At 32.8% G+C, this 7,297-nt stretch overlaps 1 pseudogene; it reads left to right on the top strand.

Moving 5' to 3' along the window:
• Window positions 1-653: 653 nt before the first annotated feature.
• LOC143405726 (histone-binding protein RBBP4 pseudogene) lies at window positions 654-1,655 on the top strand (annotated as a pseudogene).
• Window positions 1,656-7,297: the final 5,642 nt, after the last annotated feature.

The following is a 7,297-nucleotide window of genomic DNA, read 5'->3' as shown; positions in this document are numbered from 1 at the left end:
ATTCTAAAATACTTAATCATATGCTATGGTACACGTAATATTCTTAGTAATCAATGTTATGTTTTCACTGAAATTTGTAGGCAGAAAATATGAATTATTGTACTGGAATGAATTCTTCATCAAAATAAAACCATTTCAGCAATAGCATTTATTTAAATCAACTTGTGTAAAATACATGCCATCTCTCAATGTCCCTTATGTGAAATGTTAGTGATAGACTGTTGATCACATTACTTAAAAAAAGATGTGATTATTTCAGTATAGAAATTGAGATCATTCTTTTATTTATTCAACAATTTAATTACTAAGCAACTGTAGTGAACCAGACACCACACTTTACTCAGCATATAGCAATGTGTAAAACAGACATGGAAATTCTTACAGATCTTACAGCAAAGATGGTTCTCACCTTTCAAAATGTTCACACTGCTGCAGTCCTCCAAAAGAAAAATCTCAAACATCAAGTTAGGCACCTTAAATATGTACAAGTTCTACTTGTTTGATTATAATTTAATAAAGCAGTGGAAGGCATATATTCTCCAACAAAGAAATTTTACGCTAAGAGAATTTTAGTTAAGAAAGACACACCAGAGCTCTCTGCCTCTCCAAAAGGCTCAACTCTGGGATACCAATCACTGGTGGGCCAGGCCATGATGGCAATCAAGCCAGCAGCCTTTGAGGACCCAGTGGAAGACTTATGATCAATTAAGGATACAAAGTATGGAAGAATAACACCTCTTTTCTTTGTGAGTTGGTAATGATCCATGCTCTGGAGTGACTCAGTCTAACAGCACAGTGGTTTCTGGATGTAACCAGACCAGAAGGGAAAGATTCCAGTCGTCAAAGACTTGTTCTGGGGAAGCACACATCAGATGGACAAAATCACATTGAGATACAGCTCCATAATGATGATGCTAAGTTTGATGAATCATACCACAACAGTGAGAAAGGAGAATTTGGAGTTTTTTTAGCTTTGTTGGGAATATTGAAACAGAAATCAAGATCATCTATGAAGGAGAATTAAAAGAATTCATCGTGTGGTGTTCTTGTTTTTAATTCTAAAACATCCTTCCAAACCAACCATTATGGAATGCAACCTTGACTTGTGCTTTTGCAGACATCAAAAGAATGACTATTAGCTTTCTTGGAACCCAAATCTCAGTGTAAACTTACTTAGTACTTCAGATGATGCTTCATATGTTTATGGAATATCAATGCCATCCCAAAGGAAGGAAAAGACCATCATACACAGGGCATGCAGCAATTTCCTGACATCTTCTCCATGAGTCTCTATTTAGATCTGATGATGCTGATCAGAAACTTATAATTTGGGATAAGTTTGAATCATATAAAGATGAAATATTCCAGGTTCAGTAGTAACCTCACAATGAAATTATTTTGGATTCTAGTGACACTGATGGCAGATGAAATGTCTGGAATTTCAGTAAAATTGGAGAAAAACCAACCCTAGAAGATGAAGAGGATGGCCCACCAGATTTGTTGTTTATTCATGGTGGTCAGACTTCCAAGATACCTGATTTTCCTGTAATTCCAATGAACCTTGGGTGATTTGCTGTGTATCAGAATACAATATCATGCAAGTGTGGCAGATGGCAGAGAACATCTATAATGATGAAAATCCTGAAAGAATGTGATTCTGAAGAACAAGGATGCTGGATATGTCTGCACTTATTATTTTACACTCCTTTTTTTCCTCCCCTGTGAACTCTGAGATTGATTTAACACTGATTTTGAAACACAGACTTTGCTCAGCTAGCCCACTATTATAGGCACTACCAACAATGCTATTAGCTATTTTATTATCAAAGATAGCTGAGAGTGGATGATAAATCATATGGTAAACTTTCTCATTTGCTTTTCTACAATATGGATGTTGATTTTGCCAAAGTGTAGCAAGTTCTCTACAGAATGTCACTACAAACAACCTGTTGGTCTTTTTATCACGACACTTCCTTCACCCTTTTCAGAAAATAGCTTGACTAAAATTTTCCTAGAGACTTTTCTGATTAGCAACAACATAGCAACATTTTTATTCTTTTAAAATCTCTCAAAGATCTAAAAATCAGACACTTGGTTTATTAAGCAATATTTTACATTATTTTCTTTTTTTAATATTTATTTTTTAGTTGTAGGTGAACACAATATCCCTTATTTCATTTTTATGTGGTGCTAAGGATTGAACCCAGTGCCCCACATGTGTTAGGCAAGCACTCTACCACTGAGCCACAATCCCAGACCACATTACTTTCTTAATTGCATTTTTACACATTATAAACTTGGGTACAAAAATCTGAGAATGGAGTACTGCATTGTTTGGTTTGCTATATTCTATCATCTTTGTTTTTTTTTTTTTTTTTTTTTTTTGGAAGATACACAAAGTAACTTAGTAAAATCTAAGTAAAACCTGTACCAAAGAGAAAGGGAAATGTAAATATAGTAAGAGAAATTGTCCAGTATTGTCTATAGTTAATTCATTTACTAGTGATGCTGTGGCAAATTACCACAAACTTAGTGATTCAAAACAACATAAATGTATTATCATATAATTCTATAGATTAAAAGTTCAGCATAGATCTCACTGCACAAAGATCAAGCTTTCTTATTCATTATCATCCACTTATCCAAAAGTGATGGCATTGTGGAAGTTCTAGAGAAGAATCTATTTCCTTGTTTTCCACCTTCTCAGGATGCTCTTCCTTCCTTGGCACAAGGCCTCCCTCCTTGACCCTCATACAAGCAATGCCAGGCAAAGTCCTCCTCATATTGTCAACTTTCTGGTTTTCTTATTCTCTCTTCCTAGTGTCAATACTTTTTTCATATATTTCACTAATTTAATGACAGCTGATTTACAATCTTAATTCTATCTCCACTTTAATTTCCCTTAGTCACAACCGAACATATTTATAGGTTTTAGAAGTTAGGACATACAATTCAATGAAGATCCATTATTCTGCATTAGATTGTAGTTCATCTTCAAATTTCACTCTTAACTTCCTAAAAACCAAGACAAAAAAATAATGTTAAAACAGAGCAAGATAAACCCTATCATGCAGTGTGCCAGTTCTGAGGAGAGGCAAAGTTTTTCCTCACAATATTTGTTGAAAATATTTTTTTGTTAGAAAGGACTTAAAATCTATATACCACAGTAAGGCAGCCATGTCAATGTGTGAAGCAGTTTAATTCACGATAGCTACATTATGGAATTAACCTAGGTGTCCTTCAATACATAAATGGATAAAGAAAATGTGGTTATATATATTCAATGGATTATTACTAAGTTTCAAAAAGAATGAAATTACAGCATTTGCCCTTAAATGGACGGAGTTGGAGAGTACCATGCTAGGTGAAATAAGACAATCCCAAAACCCAAAAGCCAAATATTTTCTCTAATATGTAAATGCCTTTTCACAATAGGGGGGCTGAGACACTAGAAAAGAATAGAGTTACCTTGGATTGGTATAGGGGAGTGAAGGGAGGGAAGGGGAAGGAAGTGGATCTAGGGATAGAAAGGATAGTAGAATGAAACAGACATTATTACTTTATGTATACATAATTGCAAGACCAGTGAGATTCTACAGTATGTACAACCAGAAAAATAAGAAATTATACCCCATTTACATATGATGTATCCAAGTGCATAAATGCCTTCTACTGTCATGTATAACTAATTAAAACAAATAAAAAAAACTTTTTTTAAAAAAAAGAGAATGGTCTTTAATATAAGACAGTGAATATCATAGTGAATGTCAATGAATCATTTTTTCCCTCTAAATGGAAAATTATATTTCATACACTTCTCTCTGGCAAGGGATCATGTAAAAGTATTATGAAACACAATTGGGAAATTTATTCTCATTTTTAAAATATTCTTTATGTCAAGTCCTTGATTCAGAAAATACATTTTAATTAATTAGAACTTCATTGACAGCATCTTAAAGCAATCAGTGGAAAAGTCCACTAATAAAAGACTTTCTAGTACAGAAAATTTAAGTAGATCAATAATTCTTTATCTTCCTTTTTAAATATTTTTAACAAGTGGCCAGCTCACTTAGTTATAAGAATAGTTTGTTTCAGTTTGATCAGAACACAATTCACAAAATATGAACAGATGCAAATTTTCTTTCCCAAACATTGTAATTTTTGTGCAATTAAAGACCTAAAAATACTATTAAACAAATTTGCATAAAATCCTAAAGTTTATTTCCTTTATTAATACTTCTTTTTTTATTAGTGGTGGGCTACAAAGAAAAATAAAATAAACAAAGTATATACAAATAGTTAAATTAATATAAAAATTGACCTCCATCTATAAGTAGCATACACAGAATTTTAGGGTGAAATAAAAATAGTGCTTAAGGAGAAATTTATAGTATTGAATGCCTGTATTAGAAACAAAGAAAGATCTGGATCAATCATTTAAGCTTCTACTTTAGAAAAATAGGGAGGAAAGGAAAAATAAATCTAAAGTAAGAAAAGAAATAATAAAAATTGAAATCAGAAATCAATGACATTGAAAAACAAAAATCAATAGAGAAAAGCAACAAAATCTGTTTTTTTGAATTTTTTTAATCTTTTTACTTAAATATTATTTTCCCATATTATGCCTCTTTTAAGCAGTTTATTGAGATATAAGTTACATATAACATGCAGTTCACCCAGTTAAGAATACAACTCAGCGTGTTTCAGTACATTCACAGATTTGCACAACCACCATCACAGTTAATTTTAGGACATTTAATCACCCCTAAAAACTTCACATCCTGTAGCACAATTCCATATTTTCCCTCATTTTAACCCCAGGCAACCACTAATCTAATTTCTCTATATATAAAGAGAGAAATTCTTCAACCATTTCATATAAATGAAATTATATATCACCTTCTGAGTCTGGCTTCTTTTACTTAGCATAGTGTTCTTGGATTCTTCCTTCATGTAGCATGTGTCAGAACTTTATTCCAATTGTTGCAAAATAACAAATACCAAATAACAAATAAATACATATACCACATTTTATTTACCTATTCAAATAGACTTTAGAGTTTTTCCACTTTTTGGCTCTGATGAATGCTGCTGCTGCAAACACTCATGTACAAGGGTTTTGTTTTGTTTAGATATATGTTCTCAATTTTTTTCTGTTATTGTTCTACTTAGTTGTACATGACAGTAGAATGAATTTTGACAAATCATACATAAATGGAGTGTAACTTCTCATTCTTCTCATTGTAAATGAGGTAGAATTATGCCTCATGTAATCATATATGTCCAGAGGGTAATAATGTCCAATTCATTCTACTGTCCTTCTATCACCATGCCCCCTCCTCCCTTCCCTTCATTCCCTTTTGTCTAATCCAATGGACTTTTATTCTTCCCCTCCCCACCCTCCTTTATTGTGGATTGGCATCCACATCTTAAAGAAAATATTTGGCCTTTGGCTTTTTGGAGACTGGCTTATTTCACTTAGCATGATAATTTCTAGTTCCATCCATTTACTAAAAATGCCATAATTTCATTTTTCCTTAAGGCTGAGTAACATTCCATTATATATATACACATATATGTATGTGTGTGTGTGTGTGTATAATATATATATATAATATCACATTTTCTTTATCTGTTCATCTGTTGAAGGACACCTAGGTTGGTTCCATAGCTTGTCTATTGCAAATTGAGCCGCTATAAATATTGATGTTGCTGTGTCACTGTAGTATGCTGATTGTAAGTTTTTTGGCTATAAACTGAAGAGTGGGAAGACTGGGTCAAATGGTAGTTTTATTTCAAGTTTTCTGAGGAATTTCTATACAATTTTCTGTGGTGGCATCCATTTGTAGTCCCAAAAGCACTGTAGGAGTGTACCTTTCCCCCACATCGTCAGCAACATTTATTGCTGCTGGATAATTGCCATTCTGACTGGATTAAAATCAAAACTACACTGAAATGAAATCTCAGTGTAGTTTTGATTTTATTTCTCTAATTTCTAGATAGAAATGTTGAACATTTTTTCATGTATTTTTGACCAATTGTGTGTGTGTGTGTGTGTGTGTGTGTGTGTGTGTGTGTATTTTTCCTGTGAAGTGTTCCTTAGCTCATTTATTAATTGGGTAATTTTTGTTGTTTTTTTTTTTCTTTTTGAGTTTTCATATATCCTGGAGATTAATGCTCCATCTGAGGTGTGTGGCAAAGATTTACTCCCATTCTGTAGGCTATGAATTCACATTTTTTATTACTTCCTTTTTTTGAGAAAAACCTTTTTAGTTAGATTCCATACTATTTACTGATTATTGACTTTACTTCTTGTGCTTTAGGAGTCTTGTTAAGGAAGTTATTTCTTTAGATGACATGATGGAGATTTGTGCCTACTTTTTCTTCTATTAGGCACAGGGTCTCTGTTCTGGATCCTAAGTCCTTGATCTAGTTTGAGTTGATTTTGTGCAAGGTGAGAAGCAGGGGCTTAATTTCATTTTGCTACATATGGATGTCCAGTTTTGCCAGCACCATTTGTTGAAGAGGCTGGTTTTGTTTGTTTGCTTGTTTGTTTGTTTTTTCTGATGTATGTGAGAAAACTGTATTTATGTGGGTTTGTCTCTGTGTCTTTTATTCTCTACCATTGGACTATATATCTGTTTTGGTGCCAATACCAGGATGTTTTTCTTACTATAGCTCTGTGGTATAATTAAGGGCTGCTATTGTGATGCTTCCTGCTTCACTCCTTCTTGCTAAGGATTGTATTGACTATTCTGGGTCTCTTATTTTTCCAAACATATTTAATGATTGATTTTTCTAGTTCTATGAAGAATATCATTGAGATTTTAATAGAAATTGCATTAAATCTGTATAATGCTTTTGGTAGTATGGCCACTTTGGCAATGTTAATACTACTTATACAATAGAATGAGAGATCTTTCCATCTTCTAAGGTCTTCTTCAGTTTCTTTAGTGTTCTTTAATTTTCACTGTAGAGGTCTTTCATCTGTTTTGTTAAATTGATTCCCAAATATTTTATTTTGGGGGGCTATTGTGATGGTGTAGTTTCCCTAATTTCACTTTCAGTGAATTCATCCCTTATGTGTAGGAACACATTTGATTTATGGGTGTTAATTTTATCTTCTGCTAGTTTGCTGAATTCATTTATTAGTTCTCAAAGTTTGCTGATGGATGTTTTTAGGTCTTCTAATATAAAATTATGTCATTGGCAAGTAGTGATAGTTTGAATTTTTCTTTTTCTATCCATATCCCTTAATTTCTTTCATTAGTCTAATTGCTCTTGCTAGAGTTTCAAG

This window comes from Callospermophilus lateralis, chromosome 8, assembly GCF_048772815.1.
Source record: "Callospermophilus lateralis isolate mCalLat2 chromosome 8, mCalLat2.hap1, whole genome shotgun sequence".
NCBI lineage: Eukaryota > Metazoa > Chordata > Mammalia > Rodentia > Sciuridae > Callospermophilus > Callospermophilus lateralis.
The sequence above is the reverse complement of the archived record's forward strand: the minus strand, read 5'-3'. Positions and strand labels throughout refer to the sequence as shown.